General features: G+C 40.9%; 1 protein-coding gene across 1 annotated transcript in view; it reads right to left on the reverse strand.

Moving 5' to 3' along the window:
* The window catches only part of LOC124139094, a 142,811-nt gene extending 125,343 nt beyond the window's left edge, over window positions 1-17,468 (reverse strand). Inside the window, exon 1 of the mRNA XM_046506121.2 lies at window positions 17,328-17,468. The gene's annotated coding sequence lies outside the window, so the exon portion shown is untranslated. The remainder of the gene's footprint in view (window positions 1-17,327) is intronic.
* Window positions 17,469-17,966: the final 498 nt, after the last annotated feature.

Below are 17,966 nucleotides of genomic sequence, written 5' to 3' on the forward strand. Positions count from 1 at the left end.
CTTTTGGCATTGAAATTTGTTGGAGAATTGCTTGGCACTTGTCGGATTTAATCCCGTATTTTTGTTTAGTTTGCCAGAATATTTAATGTTTGGTTTGGTTTCTATGTATACACAACTTACTGTTTTTCATAGTTTCATAGTAACAATGAAGGATTGTTTGGGAAAACCAGAAACTTAATGTTAACTTAATGTTGTTCATAGTTTCATAGTAAAAATGAAGGTGAGGTGAAATTGTCCAGGATTATTGCACTTATATAGCGACGTGCATGCACGTGTATGTGTGTGTGTGTGTGTGTGTGTACTAGTCCGGACTGATGCCGATTTATAGTGATAGCTCACTGAAATACCATGCCGAAGTTTAACATAACTCAGACACAGTATACTGACTCTGAGCCGACCAGTCCTTGTTTTAGCCCCTAATGCCGAGCGCCAGACAGGGTAACAACAAGTACCATCTTTAAACGTCTTTTGGTATGACGCTGTCGGGGATCGAACCCCGGACCTTCCGCTCTCCGGGCGGACGCTCTACCATTAGACCACGGAGGCGGTCGTAAAAAATGAAGGATTGTTTGAGAAAACCAGAGACTTAATGTTAACTTAATTTTTTTCATAATTTCATAGTAACAATGAATGATTGTTTGGGAAAACCAGAGACCATATAGTCTCTTGGAAAACGAAATATTTAATTGGTATTTTTTTCAAACGGTCTACAGTCTAAAAACCTAAAAAAATGTCGCCTTAGGCCCTAACACTGCAGGTAGCTTAACTCAGTCGGCAGGTCAACCAGTTTGCTTGGAATGCTGACAGAGAGAGGTTAAGACAAACAAAGAATTAGAATATTTACAAAGCAGGTGGTGACAAGACTTCCTCTCAACATACACTACACTGACAAGCGTGACCTAGATTCCTCAGTACTGTTCCCGTTAATCTAACACACACGTAACCAGGCCTCCGGCAACAAATGTGGCGCAATTAAAGGACTCAATGAACGCATTAATCATAGAAATATACATTAATGGGTATGTACAAACACTAATATTTCAAGGTTATAAAAAAAAGTTTAAAAATCTGAACTTCTCATTACAATAATTAAATGTGTACTATCAAACACCACTTTCTCTATAATATTATACAAACGCCATGTGTGCGATGTCATCTCGCCAAATATTACTCACGCATAACGTGCTGTATTTGAATGTATATATCAACAAGAAAACATTGATGCAGAGCATCAAAGTTCCCCGCCATATGTGATGCCTCACAAACGCATAATTATGATGTTACTGAAAGGCATGATGGAGCATAATTATATTAACCACAAATAACACAACGCTGTTGTGGAAAAAAATATTATTTATTTTGAGTATTGGGCAATACAGTTGATACATTTGCATAGGGTAGGTCTATTTAAAAATAGTTTCTTGTTTAACGCCGCACTCAGCATTATTCCAGCCATATGACGGAGGTCTGTAAATAATCCAGTCTGGACCAGATCATCCAGTGATTGACACCAAGAGCATCGAAATACGCAATTTGAATATGATGTTATGCATCGACCAAATCGGCGAGCCTGACTACCCAATCCTGTTCGTCGCCTCTTACGGCAAGCATACAGGTTGCTGAAGACCTATTCTTACCTGGGTCTTTATTTAAAAAGTAGATCGAAGGAAATCGAAGCAATTTCTGGCACAAATGTAAACATGTGGAAATAGTATCAAAACTGCCAACAACATTGGCAGATGCACATACTCAAAAAATAGATCACATTCTCTTTACACTTAGCATTTGGTTATAATAATGTAAATGAAAATACTAAGGGCTCCATATGGCAAAAAAAGTCATACTAGATAAGGTCTTTTTGTCACAACCTCAGATGCACATACTCAAAATATTATCACGTAGTTGGAGAACATTTCAATACCGGGACTAATCAATAACGGAGATTTTGGTCAGCTTTTTTGTGTATTTCTTTCTTTCAAAGAATAGTAATTGTGATCATGATGAGCTGAGTTACTTGGTTTTTTTCTATATACTGTTTTTTATCCAGTGTCAGTAACTGTTGTGGAATGTGGTTTACTTGTAACAATGACTGGTTTGAGTTCATATGATGATGATTGATTGGTTTGTCGTTTAACGCCGCACTCAGTAATATCCCAGCTATATGACGGCGTTCTGTAAATAATCGAGTCTGGACCAGACAATCCAGTGCCTGTAATATCATGAGCATCGATCCACGCAATTGGGATCGACGCCTCTTAAGACAAGCATCGTCGCCTGATATATATACTGTTAAGATGTAACATGACAATTCATCCATACTACTAAACAGAAGTAAAACCGCTTGTCCATTCGGATCAATCTGACCAAGACCATTCCGCTGATGACAGTCAAATAATGCATACGAATCGAAATCCGTAAAAACTGCAATGGAGACATCATTAAAAGTTACCAAAAGTGACGGGGATATCAATATTGCTTTTTGAAATGATTCTATGAAATTTGTTTTCCCTGCTTCAATATTTGGAGCACCTGTGACGGAGCCATAAAACTGATCTGTTATGTAGACAATATCGCTTGAGGCAATGGCTGCTGGGAACTGATTATGACCTAAATACTCTTCATAGCCTTCGGTGTTAACTTTGTGGCTGTAGAGAGCTGTGCCTTCATCCAACAGATTATCGAGGTCAGTGGAACACGGTACAGATGCAAATAGATTTGAGCTATGGGACACAAAATATATGAGTGACCAGAGCTACGGCTGTACATTGAATTCCATTAAACGGTTGAAAAATACTACAGCCTTGATGCAAATTCGCTGACACACTACTCCGATTTTGCTTTGACTTTGCTACCAAACGTTTCACATGTGGTTATGTGCGGTGCACTGATTAAAAAAAACACACGGGGCACTGGGTTAATTAAAAATACGGAATATAACTATTCCAAATATTTCCAGTGAACATGAGCATCCAAACAATCAAAAGTGTGGTATGTAGAATATGGAATTCAGCCATATTACATTTAAATTGAGATGTCGTCGTTGTTCATGAATAAGCATATTCAGAACATAATTTTTAATTATGCTGTTATTTACGATCTCCGGTGCACAGTTCTTCTTTTGTATGCACCGTGAAAATCAGAAAATTAGTCCTTGAGGAAAAAAGGACATCGGATTACACATGAATGGTTTAATAATGTCAGCAAATGACCAGAAACGGTCAGATGCATCAATTAACTACATAAAGACGATTTTGAAGTATCTCTTATTGCTGGAAAAGAATAGCATCAACATTCGACGCACATGATTTGTATGTTTTGTTTCCGTTAATGCGTGGCTTGAAATTTCAAATAAACCAACATGTCGACATACATGCCACAAATTTAACGTTTCCCGTATACTTCCCCGCCTTAAGGGCGGGGAAGAATAAAAACGGCATACGGTCCCACAGTCTGTATTAATTTGACTTTGCAACCGCTACTATGAACACACTCCATACCTCCCCTACGTGTTCACTGCACGATGTTTCGCACGTTCTCCAACAATTTCTGTCTAGTCAAAGATTCTTGATTGCGTCACAAAAATGACTGAACAGTGTTTAACTGAGTTGGATATATTTCGTTTGTAGCTTGACGTCGTAGTTACCAATATGATGTGTTTGGACCAGAAAATCCAGTGATCGATATTGTGAGCAACGATTCACGCCGTCTGGGTACGATGACACGCAATCAAACCAAGTCACCGAACCTGAACCTCCGAGATTTGGGTGAGTGAGTGAGTGAGTGAGTGAGTGTGGTTTAACATCGCTTTTAACAGTATTCCAGTTATATCACTGCGTGTCAGCTTAATGTGGGAGGAAAGCCCGAAGTGATGCAGGTATCAGACGTTTACCACATCGGTGAAGCTCACGAGCACGGGTATGGTGCTGACAAACTTAGAAACATAATCGGGTCGAACCGGGATTCGAACCCACATCCGAGATATGGATACAGAGTGGTACAAAGTGGCAACGGTCGTGATGTGAGAGGAGAACCCAGGCCGTAGACGTGTGTGACCTCTTTGGTGAAAACCAACTATACAGGTAAGGAGCCGATAGACCAAGAATCAGATTTTGGGCGAATCTGAGACTCGAACTCACGACCACGGGATCCTTATTCGGATAATGGAGGTAACTCTGAACGATTCTAGCCATGTCCGTTTTCGTACCTCTTAACAAAAGCTAAGATGCATGATAGTAAATTAAAATTTTAAGGCATGAGCGAAATGATTGGTTGGTTGGTTGGTTGGTTTGTTGTTTAACGCCGCACTCAGCAATATTCCAGCTATATGACAGCGGTCTGTAAATAATCGAGTCTGGACCAGACAATCCAGTGATTAATATCGTGAGCATCGATCCACGCAATTGGGATCAAAGACATGCATCAACCAGGTCAGCGAGCCTGACCACCCGATCCCGTTAGTCGCCTTTTACGACAAGCATAGTCACCTTTTACGGCAAGCATGGGTTGCTGAAGACCTATTCTACCCTGGAATCTTCCGAGCGAAATGAGGTCACTTATAGTGAGCGAGTATGATTTTCCGCAGCTTTTAGCAATATTCCAGCAATGTATTTCACGTATTGTACCATATGGGGAATGGAACCCGGACCTTCGCCTCAAAGAGCGACCGCTTCAACCTCTACCCCACTGCCCGTGTTGGCGGTAGCTTGTAATAGTGGACCCGACCCAAACAAAGAACAGTTGACCAACCGTTATACGACCGACAGTGGAAAGCGGAAAACACACTTGTTTGCGTATACATATGCGTATGCGTGTTGCGTATTCGTTGTCTCAACAAATAATATATACGAGCAATGCCCATGCTTACGATAACGAATACGTCAACATTCTACGTAAAACATGCACAGTTGACTCCTTTCAACAAATTCCCATTTTGTATACGTACGCGTACGCGTCAAAATTAGCCCCCGGAAAGAATTCAATCGTATACGTATTCGTTAACACGCACCCCCAATACGCGAACGGAAACAAACGTGCCTTACCTTGTCATTATTTGTACCAAATAGATTTTGAAATACGCAAAGGCAAACTCGTGTGTTTCAGGCTTAAGACGAACATACAGTCCCCGAAATAACGTTGTGTATACTTAAATATATATAAGTCTATAAAGAAACCCTCGATTATAATGAACCGTCATGTCTATTAATATAGATTTGCAGGGGCATGACCAGAATGTTACATTAGAGGAAGGCCAGGGATAGGAAAGGGTGTAAACGTTTTATGTAATATGTGTTGTGAGGACTATATAAATGGCCCCCATCAAAATCCAGTTGACTTACTGCTGAGTCACCATTGACGTCATTTCTTTTCTCAGCGCCCTTACCTTACACGTCAACGTGATCCGTAACGTTTGCTACCGCCTTTCACAAGGTAACCACGTCAAATAATGTACGTTATGCTTCAAGAAATTATACAAAGGTCAGTTGACTGCCTCTCCATTGTGAAACCTGTTATTACATTTCACGCGCTGTCTCCAGAACATGGGAAGGAAGGAGTCGTGGCTGGTTTACCTGGTAGTGATATATGCTATTTATTTGTACAGAAACCATACACTGGTTTGAAAAAAGCTGTTGTATGGCAAGTGATTCGCATACCATAATGTGTCGCATCATCTGTGACGTGGCAATCGTATAAGAAGGTATCGCTTGAGTACTGTGTACTGGGACGCCCCATCTCTCTTTGTTAGAGCTCCAAAAACCTATGACTGGTGTTCTGCTTCAACAATTCCATGAGAGCAATGTGTACACAGTCCTCTACACAGTTATTCAAATACAGTCGGAACTCCACAACAGCTCCATGTTTCTTTATTAAACGTCATCGGGAATATCCTATTAGTGAGTGAGTATGGCTTTTACGCCGCGTTTAGCAAAATTCTCCAGCAATATCACGGCGGGGGACACCAGAAATGGGCTTCACACATTGTACCCATGTCGGGAATCAAACCCGGGTCTTCGGCGTGACGAGCGAACGCTTTAACCACTTGTTGCCTGTTTGCTCTCCAGGGACCTTGACCATTCAAAAATAACAACCATATTTAGTCTATTCAGCTGCAGACCTTTTCTGGGAGGGGTTCCAAATTCGGTGAATATCCTGTCATAAAAATTCAAGTTATCAGATTATAAGCAGTTTGCATGCTTACTTAATAAGTATTGCCTTGCGCTGTAAAATCTACCAATCAAGTGCCAAACTAATAACCTAAGAATATAAAGGGTTTGTAAACGCCTTTTTGAATTTTTAAAATGAAAAGCGTAATTTGTCGTAAAAAAAGGACATGTAAAACAGGTAATTTGAAAATGATAACATTACGTTATTAGTAATATAATAGCACAGGCCACTCACTTGGCCACTTGAAAAAGGTAAGTGTTTGTTGCCTGACGGTTGTAGTAGCGGAAGTGGCCGATTTCAAAGTAAGCTATTGGCACCACTGTCTCTGTATATGTTAGGTTTCCTTATTACACAAAGTTGTTTCTAAATGAACAAAGAAGCTTCGACATCGAGCTAATTTTATACCCACATTAAGATGTAAAATACACCGGGGATGTGGCAGCCCGGCCTTCCCCACGCAGTACCCTGGAACCCCAGTAACTCACTCTAAACTGCATCCATATCTGTTTTTAGGTGAGTGAGTACACAGTCCTCAACACAGTTATTCAAATACAATCGGAACTCTACAACAGCTCCATGTTTCTTTTTTAAACGTCATCGGGAATATCTTACCAGTGAGTGAGTATGGTTTTACGACGCTTTTGCCAATATTCCAGCAATATCACGGCGGGGGACACCAGAAATGGGCTTCACACATTTTACCCATGTCGGGAAGCGAACCCGGGACTTCGGCGTGACGAGCGAACGCTTTAACCACTAGGCTACCCGACCGCCCCCAGTGTTTTTAGGTGACCCGTGAACATTCGGGGTAGAATAGGTAATTCTTGACGAAAAAGGCGACTATGCTTGTCGTAAGAGGTGACTAACGGGATCGGGTGGTCAGGCTCACTGACTTGGCTGATGCATGCCATCGTATTCCAATTGCGTGGATCGATGCTCATGATGTCAATCTATGGGTTGTCTCGTCCAGACTCGATTATTTACATACCGCCGTCGTATAGCTGGAATATTGCTGAGTGCGGCGTTAAACAACAAACAAACAAACAAAATTTTAAGTAACTTTACAGAAATAACTTTAAACCTAAACAATATCTTTTTGTCCTATCGAAGGTTAAATGACAGCGACATCCTTTACGTCAGAAATTCGTTGAAGAATGAAAACACCCTTCTCAAGTGTCTGCATGTCATCGCGAGATATATCAGCAACGACAAAAACCTTCGGATCCCCTCGATACGTCTGGGTAGACTAGTCATACAGCGACGCGGGGTGTAATTTATAGGTCGTGTTGACTTACTTGAATGGATAGTATGTGTGGATCGAGGACCCACGTACCTGGAACCTTCTAGCTGTATGAGTTCCTTTGTGGCAGACAAATAACACCGTTGGAAGTAGGTCGCGTACATCTTATTGCACAGTCCTTCTATCCAGCAAAACAAGTACAATCACAGGTAACAGGATTTCGATGTTTTAATGGCGGGTTGCCATAGAACATAATAGGATGGGAATTAACAGGTTTGTGGTTTGAGTTACCAAAACTAGGAACAGAATTATTTATATTTTACATTTAAGGTCCACTCGATATTCACCCATAATGAATAAGAAGCTGAAACTCATGCTCGTGTGTTTCACCAAAAGGGGTAAACGTCTGAGACATGCGTCACTTCGGGCTCATATGCCATGATATATCTGAAATACTGTTCAAAGCGGCGTTAAACCCAACTCACTCACTCACACTGCAAACTGAGCCAGAAATAGTCACATAACAGCAAACACATGCTGTATTTGGATTGAGTGAGTGAGTATGATATAGAGGTTATCACGCGAGTGTGTTTGGGGATGGTAAATATCCTGCATTAGGAATAAACATTGTATTTAGCGAGCCTTGGCGAGCTAAATACATAGTGTTTAAACATTACCGAAACATTGCGAGTTTTCCTGGAATGCGCGCATTAATATTTATTACGTCACAGGGTAAGTGATGTGTCAGTCGGACAGTGACAGTAGCCAATATAGTTCCAACTGAAATCTGTTTCTTATACAGTGGCGAAGCAACATATACGCAAAACAACAATTGTTTTTAATTGCCTTTCGCGGCAATCCATCGGTCTGTCCGCTAGAGTAACTGCCCTTTGTCAAAGGGAAGCTACTCTAACCCTAGTCTATGAGACGTCACGGCCACGGTCAGACGTTGTTGACAGTCGGTCTGTCCTATCATAACGATAAGAAGTGTACTCAGATGTACACACAGCGACAAAACGAAACAAGGTAACAATTCAAACATATTCCCGTCAAATCCAACTATTTTAATTTGTGGAGAAGGTTTCAAGCCGCAGAGGTCTACAAGCACAGATATGGCTACTGATCCCGCTTGGCTAGGCCTCGTGCCCTCGCCAAATTGTTTCGAAATTTATATCTCCAAAGTTGCCAAAACTTATAAAATGCCTTAGCTGCGTCACAGAGAGACACAGATTTTCAGTATATTAGACTGTTCTTTTGATAATGATAGCAATTATCGCTGTAGTTAATCCAGATTCCCGATGGTTAATTCTGACTCGATCGCCGAATGACGAGTGCGACGCCATGTTTGTTTATAAACAGTGAAAGTAGTCCCTACTTGACCTTTGATATTTGCATCTCTATCCGCATATGACCCCAACGGATATCGTTTTTATCCGTTGGCTTTATCCTGCCGAGAAACCTACCCATTATATGACAAAAAGTATTTAGGCCGCGTTTAGCAATATTCCAGCAATATCACGGCGAACGTTTTAACCACTAGGCTACCCGACCGCCCCGTATTTGGATTGACAATCATGACATGCACCTGCTGCATATGGAAACTGTGCAGCACGTGTCAGTCAGCGTGGTGCACATGCGCAGAGTGATGTCATAGGGTGACAGGTATGTTTTCACGTCTTCGTTTCACAAGGCCACATTGACAGAAGCAAGTGTCATTTAGAAACGAACTTGACGATTTTGCACACGGAAAGACCATAAAGCTGAAATATACATCGAATTCGTACACACAAAGATCGGAGTATACTTCGAGTTCGCAGTCAAATCAACTTAATGCGTCCCTTATGAGACAACCAATCACTTGGAATACTGACGACTTGCAGCCATTCCGACTTTTCCAAGAACATGGTCGTCTCGTAACGTTTTGTTTGTTTGTTTGTTGTTTAACGCCGCACTCAGCAATATTTCAGCTATATGACGGCAGTGTGTAAATAATCGAGTCTGGGTCAGAGAATCCTGTGATTGATATCATGAGCATCGATCAGCGCAATTGGGATCAATGACATGCATCGACCACGTCATCAACCAAGTCATCCCGTTAGTCGCATCCTACGACAAGCATAGTCACCTTTTACGGCAAGCATAGTCGCCTTTTACGACAAGCATAGGTTGCTGAAGACCTATTCTACCGCTGATCTTCATGGGTCTGGGATATGATGACATGCATCAACCAAGTCAGCGAGTCGAATCACCCGATCATGTTAGTCGCCTCTTGCGACAAGCATGATCGCCCTTTCCAGCAAGCATGCTTCTCGTAACGGACGCAGTTGCTTGTATAGTGTAAATTCGGACAAATAACTTACACAGTCTTATTTTAACTTTTGGACACACAGAATTCTTCATTGTCAGGCCTGTTTGGCGTTTCCGACTGACTAGAAACACTATGATGGATTTCTGGTGAATTTTTCAAACAATTAAATCTTACAAAAAAAATACAGAGACAATTTCAATAATTTCTTTTACGTCATACCTATTCCAGTGGTCTTCTAAGATAGGATAAGTTGTTGGTATAGTTCCGTATATATGAGGTTTTAACACCGCACTCAGCAATATATCAGCTAAAATTAGGGCAACCTGTAAATAATCGAGTCTGGACGAGACAATCCAGTGATTGATAATATGCGCAACGATCCACGCCGTCGGAGTTCGATGATACCAACCAACCAAGTCAGCGAGTCTGGCCACCCTACACATAAGTTCGGCTTACGGCCAGCATAGTGTGCTTGGTACCTTGGCCCCCTTCCACAAAAAAGGATCTTAGCGCAACGACTATCGTAAGCCTATGTTTAAGTATGGGCGTTACGACCACCCGAGCGCTAAATCGCTCTGTGTAATGTACCCCTGAATCCCAGTGATGCGGTTCTCGGTATGAATGAGTTCAGTGCTACATATTGCAATTTGGAACGTTGCATAACAACATACCTCTGACAGACATACACTTTACCGTCACATGGTGGATGAGTCATCTGAATGTTCTTTACAGGCCTAGCGTAATTAATCACAAGATCTGTGTCAGCGTGCATGGTTGAATTCCACTTTTGTTGGGTGTGTTTCAGCCACAAGAAGACTCTCCCAAACTGAGATTGATATAGATTAATCTACCCTTTGGGTTTTTCCTCAATTAGCGCTATCATTCTGCGTTAGGGGATCCTGTTTTCGAAGAAATATTTGTGACCCGGCTAAGGATAGGTAATGTTTGTTTGTTTGTTTGTCATCTGTTAAACGCCGCACTCAGCAATATCCCAGCCTAAATATACATGTAAATAATCGAGTCTGGACCAGACAATCCAGTGATTAACATGAGCACCGTTCTACGCAAATGGAAGGAAAGCCCGAACTGATGCAGGTCTCAGACGGTTACCACTTCGGTGAAACCCACGAGCACGGGTATGGTGCTGACAAACCTAGAAACATAATCGGGGCGAACCGGGATTCGAACCCACAGTCAGAATGTTCTTTACATGCCTAGCGTAATTAATCACAAGATCTGTGTCAGCGTGCATGGTTGAATTCCATTTTTGTTAGGTGTGTTTCAGCCACAAGAAGACTCTCCCAAACTGAGATTGATATAGATTAATCTACCCTTTGGGTTTTTCCTCAATTAGCGCTATCATTCTGCGTTAGGGGATCCTGTTTTCGAAGAAATATTTGTGACCCGGCTAAGGATAGGTAATGTTTGTTTGTTTGTTTGTCATCTGTTAAACGCCGCACTCAGCAATATCCCAGCCTAAATATACATGTAAATAATCGAGTCTGGACCAGACAATCCAGTGATTAACATGAGCACCGTTCTACGCAAATGGAAGGAAAGCCCGAACTGATGCAGGTCTCAGACGGTTACCACTTCGGTGAAACCCACGAACACGGGTATGGTGCTGACAAACATAGAAACATAATCGGGGCGAACCGGGATCATAGGTTTCTGGCGTGCCCAAGGGACACAACTCTGCACAGCGAATCGCGTCGGCTTAGACGACAGGGCCACCTGTGCCCCCTCTACGCAAATGAGATACGATTACATGCATCAACTAAGTCAGCGAGACTAAAGACCAGATCCCGTTAGTTGCCTCTTCTTACGACAAGCACGGGTTGCTGAAGACAAATTTTAACCCAGATCTTCACGGGTTTCGAAGGAATGAAAACGAAATATTGCTGCTATAGCATTCAACGACTTTGAAAGGATTAACATGTCTCCCATCTACCAACAAACGGTGGCCCGGGGGACGAGTCGTCGCAGCAGCCGCAATTCGCTGTGCAGATCGAGAAGTGCTTCTTTTGAGTGTGCTAGAAACATAGTCGTGGGTTCGAGTCCCAGCTTCGCCCTTGTTAGGTTTGTCCGCACCATACCATGCTCGTAGGCTTTTTCAAAGTGGTAATGTCTGCATCATTTCGGGCTTTTCTCAAACATCAAGCTGACATGCCGTGATATAACGGAGCTTCTGTTCAAAGCGGCGTTAAAACCAACTCATTCGCTCATTCATTCTATCAAATAACGCAATTACTGCGGAAGCAAAATAAATGAGAAGAATCTTCTTTAAATTTGTTTTAAAAACGTAGATGTCTTTATTGTTTAGAGTTAGCCCATCAAAGAGTACATTAAACTGGTTACAATTTTCTTCATTTTTGCAGATAGCTATTAAAACTACAACATTCACACTGTGTTAGTGACAATGGGAAAAGACTCGGTCTATGTGGCAGTCACAGCAAGTCCCACTCAAATTGCAAGTTAGGGACCGGCAATTTCATACTCCAGAAAGCAATGATCGGACCCACATTCAAAAGTTACTTTTTTGTTTGTTAACTGACATTCTATTATGTAGAAAACGCTTAACAAGTTAATCATAAGCCTCAGTGTATATACGTGTTTAACGGTGTGTCTGGGATTCGTGGTGTTGCAAGACAGTGTATGCGCGACCTCTCCCACACTCCTCAATGCTAGGGGCTACTGACGCATGACAAAAAGGCGGTACATATGTATAACATCAAATTGCCGCACTGGGAACGTTCCTCGGACACATACACCATAGCTAGCCAAGTTAATGTCTCATATCACAGTGTTCATAGTCCATCTTTGTTATATTCCGATGTATATATTATTCCTCGTCACTGGGAGTGTTAACAAAATTTGAAACAGAACTTTATTTTATGACTCTTTGGAAACAATGTATCACAATTATTTTGTTGTTGCTGGGTAATAAATGTCAAACATTATGATATTGTATCAGTCACAAAATGATTACTGTTAAGTCAATGCGGCCTGATGATAATACAGGCTGGGCCAGGAAAACAAGTACTTGGTAGCAGTCAGGACACACGATCAAACAGGTCTGACATAGTGACCACCCAATCATCATTTGTTGACTCTTACGACGAGCATTGTTTGTTTGTTTGTTTGCGTGTTGTTTTCGCCACATTCAGCAATATTCCAGCTATATGGCGGCGGTCTGTAATAATTGATTCTGGACCAGACAATCCCGTGATTGACATTATCAGCATCGATCCACGCAATTGGGATACGATGACATGCATCAATCAAGACAGCGAGACTGGCCACCCGATCCCGTTAGTCGCCTCTTACGACAAACATAGGTTGATGAAGACCTATTCTCTACCCGGGTCTCAGGTAGGTCACAAATTGCAACACACAATCAACATTAGTGTAATATTTAACATAAGCCATCAAGTGCAGGGTAACAGTACTGGGTACATCCGTACTCCGTGGAATAACTGTACGAAGTTCAGGTTCATGTGCAAGCCCTGGGGTGTTATTTAGAACTCGCCGTGTCGCTACCGAAATAGGAGACAGAGAGAGAGAGATATAGAGAGAGAGAGAGATATTAAATGTAACTATACGTTTGTATATGTATATTGTGTACTGAGCGTTGTAATACGGGATGTTGAAATAGCCACTGTGATTCACATTGCGCAACATAGAGAGAGAGGAATGTTTATTTATGTGTCACACACAGAAGCCGTCATGGTAAACACATTTGGCATAGTATGATTTAAGAACAAAAGCTTGTACATCCAGCCTTATTAGGCTTATGAGACACATAAAAATACAAGTGTATCCATTGTGAAATAATAATAATAATAATAACAATTATTAAATAAAATAATATATATGTACTATACTAATAACAATAAAAGTGGTGTTTAACTTTTTTAAAGTAACAATAATAATTGTAGTAATAATGATAATTAACTTTTATAGTTTTGTCTTCTTTTAAACATATAATATAGACATTTAGCTGAAATGTGTTGCAGTGATTCCATTTGCATAATAAAAATCAATTTGTCTGAGCTGCCTAAATTTAAAGAATCACTGTTAATAGCAAAAGCTTCTTGTAAAAGATCAAAACGTAAGTCATCATAAAAGTTACATTCGATTAAGAAATGGCATTCATCTTCAATATAAGTGGGGGGAGCATCGTGATCATGAGAGTATATACAATATTTACATATTCTTTGATATAAAGGAGTGGGAGTCTCGGAGTATCGGCCGGTCTCAATGGAAGTGGAAGATGGAAGTGGCAGTGGAAGATTACCGCATCTAAAAAAGGCTAAAATTCTTCTATGATCCTTGAACTTTACATTCTTGACATAAAAATCGACATCCGGAAAACATTTATAAGTTCTATAAGTTCGTAATTTATTCCCGTTTGGTTTATTTCTGTCATCCCATACAGCGGCAAGCCATTTATCGTTATCATCAGAAGTGAGAACATTTCTAACATGAGCGATGCATTGTTTCATAGTCAAACCCGATCTCAATAAGAAGTCCACATTAAAATGAGTTAAAACCTTAAGAAATCTTTTATCCCAGGACTGTAATTTCTTAGAAGACCATTTGTGAACAACATAGGGGATACACGAATGAGGCATATTATATAGTCTAAAATATAAACAACATTCAGTAAGTTGTGTGACCTTCACAGAGCCCCATCCCATATCACCTCTCATAGCACTAACAGATGCATTCTTTTTTACTCCTAGAAATAGTCGACAGGCTTTATTTTGAACTACTTCAATCTCTTTATATGTATTTAAACTTAATAGGAGACCTCAAGCGATACATGGGTGACCAGCGGTGGTGACCATCCGTGGCGTGGGTGAAAGATGTTACGTAATACCTATGAACTCTATGGACCTTGGAGACTCCTGAAATAATGGTTACGAGACACGCCCACCTACGTCACGGTGTACAGAGTTAGCTTCTCTTTACCTGTTCATGATGAACTCAAAGCGCATGACGCTGTTCAGTCGCCAAATAAGCCCGTTACAATTACCTATGACATCGACGTCGAGACGGTTCAAGAAGTACCAACGACATATCTCAGTTTAACATGAGCATTAGACCCGTGACGATCCGGGGAGGAAAAGGTCTTCAGCGCCCCATGGTTGCCGTGAAAGGCGACTGCTTGTCTTATGAGGCGATTAACGGGATCGGGTGGTCAGGCACGCTGACTTGATTGATGCATGGCATCATATCCCAAATGCGACAAACGATTAGAAAATGTGTGACTTTATTCTAACACTGTACAAGACACCAGAGGCTACACTGGTGTATGGTCTCTGAAAACACTTCGAGGCGAACGTGGCTCGGGGGACTTCAGGCCCGATGGCAAACCTGTTTTATCGATACTTATGGAAGCAAGTCGACTATGGTTATCTTCAATCTTCAAGGACAATTGTGAGCATTTTAATTTCTGCACAAAGAAAAAATAAAGTATCTGCTTGTCATGGATCAGTTATTGATTAATTATACGATTTTCTGTATGGTAAATTATTTACTGTTATTAAATACAGAGGACATTTAACACAAGATGGATAGACTCCACGTGTGCGAGCATAGTAAAATATATACCGTTACTCAATACCTAGGGGTATTAATCTTCAAACACAACTCTGACGAGAATTGTTTTGGAAACAGTGCACTGTTAAGTACTTTGTCCATTGTCTTTGCCCAAAAAACACACTTAAAACAACAAAAAGAAAAGATTCGCCTATGGGGCCCACGTTGTCCAGCAACTGATAGTATTCTTTGACGTGACGAAATTGACAATGTGAACACTCTTTGACAGGCGTAGGGAGGGCTTAGAGACCATTAGAAGGACAGAGTTTGACAACGTGGGAACCGACGCCATAAATACGCTCTGCAATCAGAACGAGACGATGGAAGCTTCCCCACATCATTATATTGTTGTGAGTGACAACTTGTCGATCACAACTGATTAATGTGTGCACGGTCGCACGGCTGTTTCCAAGATGTAGCAACAGATATGTCTGTATGCTGTTGCAACGTAAAAAGCACGGGCCACGTATCGACAACGACACTCTAGTCCCAGCCAATTTAAATAGAATCACGAAAACTCGCGATGATTAATTGACGAAAATATCTGCATGTGTGCTAAGACTTAGAATGTGAAAACAAGCCACTCCGCCGATGAGGAGTATTACTTACAGACAAGACAAAAACGACAAAGGGCGCTTTTCAAGAAATGTCCACTTGGCCATTTTTTTCATAACTGTTAGTAATAATCCTTACAGACGGAATAACTTGTTTTCACTTTATAAGTATTAGCAAACATTTAGCTATCTTCGTTAATAAAGCATCGCCATATTTCGTGATTATATTTCAAGTGGCGAGGACTAAAGGCTTTGTTTTCATACAGTTCAATCAAGGGCGAGAAATCAATGTCCGCAGAACTCACTGGCCCAAACTGTGACACTTAATAAATAAGGTATAATAATGTGATACCATAGCAATGAAATATCGCACCTATTATCGAAACTAAGCGATATGTTGTGTGGCCACACGTATTACAAAAATATGTTCCGTGTAAATATTACAAATAATTTAAAAACGCAATGTTTGACAAAACAAGATCTTATGACCGTTGGAAATGTTCATTGGATGTGCTTGAACGGGTATATAATTGGTGGTTTCGTCTTTGACATCAAAAACTGGCGTCACTCAAGTTACCTATATGAGGTTTGAACTCAGATCATGCATAACAAGCGAACACAGAGTCCACATGGCCACCTGGGTAAAACTTAATCTTATAACACAAACATCGTGATTGATAAATGCGAGTCTCGTTCCATAGGCGAGGATAACGAGCAAAATATTCTCTAACACTATCATTGAATATAGATTACAATGCAAACCAACTTATAATAACAGGCAAACATTATTTATACGTTTCAGACGCTTCACTGTGACGACATTAAGGATAATTCACAACCGAATGGTAAACACAGACATGAATCTTTGAGCATGTAAAACTATTGTACAATGACGGGGCTGTTTTCATATATTCAGGGGGGGGGACTCTATACCACAATACGTCTGTATGGAAAGGCGCGTCGCACGGATAACCTCTTTCGGGTGCCCTCTTTCAAAACCACACACACCTACACGGTACAATGGTTGTGAAAGTGTTCAAATGGCAGGACAATTTCGAAAGTCAATGACGTAGCACTCCATTCCAAGAATCGACTCTATCAAGACTTTTTCACACTTAAAAGTAAATCAAAGTACTATCTGATACCTGCAATTGTTTAAACATATTAATTGTCAAATTTGAATAATATAAGTACATATCAGTATAACACGACATGAAGGATATCATTGTACAAATTGTTACTATCATTTGCCAGTCTGAAACGTATAACCAAGACAAGAAAGTAGAAAAGATATCTCAGAAAATATAATAGCTCAGAAGAAAAATCCGGCACATCTGAAAGCGTGACAACAAAGCCAGTGGTCAGTCAGATGTTTACACACGCTATTACTGGGTATATACCAACACTTCGTACGAAATATTAAGATGATGATTTAAAAGAGTTATGGACCATGACCTACCTGCGAGTTGAGGTTAGTTTCGCTTCGGGAAGCGCAGCAAGGTTAATATCCACCCGATCGCCACTGCAAGCACAGTCTAACTGGGGCATAACTATCACTGAAAGGTGAAGGCCAGCTCCTGTACGTGCTCACTCAACCGACACGGTGAGCCAGTAGAAAAGCATCGCGACTTCAGGTGTAAGCGTTCTTAAAGTACAGCTGGGCTACAGCAGAGTATTGTTATCGAGACATAGTTTCAGACAAAAGATGGCCGAGTTTTACAGAACAATTAAGGGTTGGGTCTGATGTTTGACACGGGAATGCATTTTTGTGAAAAGTGTTGTAGGTTAAACTCTTCTTGTGACGCGGACATGGGTTGTCGGACGCCTATTGCAGTAGATGAACTGTTGTGAGATATTGGGACAGTTTTTACTACAATTACAAAGTAGTGTGTGATGTGATGACTACAATGACTTCCTCGGGATCTCAGCAAACATGCCCTGAAGCGGTGCGACGTCACAGGTTTACTCGTCAGTCATTGCTTAGATTGAGTAGATGAGTAAGCTGAATATTGTCTGCTACGAAGTTACCATGATAACCCTTATGTCTCTTCAAACTTTTTGTATTTTTTATAAATAATGGTAAAGATCTTAATGGTGT

The sequence above is a fragment of the Haliotis rufescens genome, unplaced genomic scaffold, assembly GCF_023055435.1.
Source record: "Haliotis rufescens isolate VD_foot unplaced genomic scaffold, xgHalRufe1.0.p SCAF_28, whole genome shotgun sequence".
Classification (NCBI taxonomy): domain Eukaryota; kingdom Metazoa; phylum Mollusca; class Gastropoda; order Lepetellida; family Haliotidae; genus Haliotis; species Haliotis rufescens.